The sequence below is a fragment of the Lonchura striata genome, chromosome 4 (assembly GCF_046129695.1).
Source record: "Lonchura striata isolate bLonStr1 chromosome 4, bLonStr1.mat, whole genome shotgun sequence".
NCBI classification, from domain to species: Eukaryota; Metazoa; Chordata; class Aves; order Passeriformes; family Estrildidae; genus Lonchura; species Lonchura striata.
Genome location: NC_134606.1, coordinates 1,866,456 through 1,867,022, shown reverse-complemented (window position 1 = coordinate 1,867,022; position 567 = coordinate 1,866,456).

Here is a 567-nt window from a genome sequence, read left to right as displayed (position 1 = left end):
GGCCCTGTCCCTGTCCCTGTCCTTGTCCCCGTCACGGTCCCGGTCCCACCGGGCAGGACACGGCAGCGCCCCGGGTTTTGTAGCTGCGACACCGGCGACACAGGTGACACCGGAGACAGAGGTGACACCGGAGACAGAGGTGGCACCGGCGACACAGGTGACACCAGAGACAGAGGTGACACCAGAGACAGAGGTGGCACTGGTGACACAGGTGACACCGGAGACAGGGGTGGCACCGTGTTGTCTGTAAACAGCGGGAGGGAGCGGCCGGAGGCGGGATCGCGGGAGCCGGGATGGGGGCAGGGAACGGGAACGGGAGAGGGACGGGGAAAGGAACGGGAACGGGAATGGGGACGGGAACGGGAACGGGAAAGGGAATGGGAACGGGAACGGGAACGGGAGAAGGATGGGGAAAGGAACGGGGACGGGAATGGGGACGGGAATGGGGACGGGAAAGGGAATGGGAATGGGACGGGAATGGGAATGGGAATGGGAACGGGAACGGGAACGGGAGAAGGATGGGGAAAGGAACGGGGACGGGGACAGCGATGGGGAACGGGAACGGGG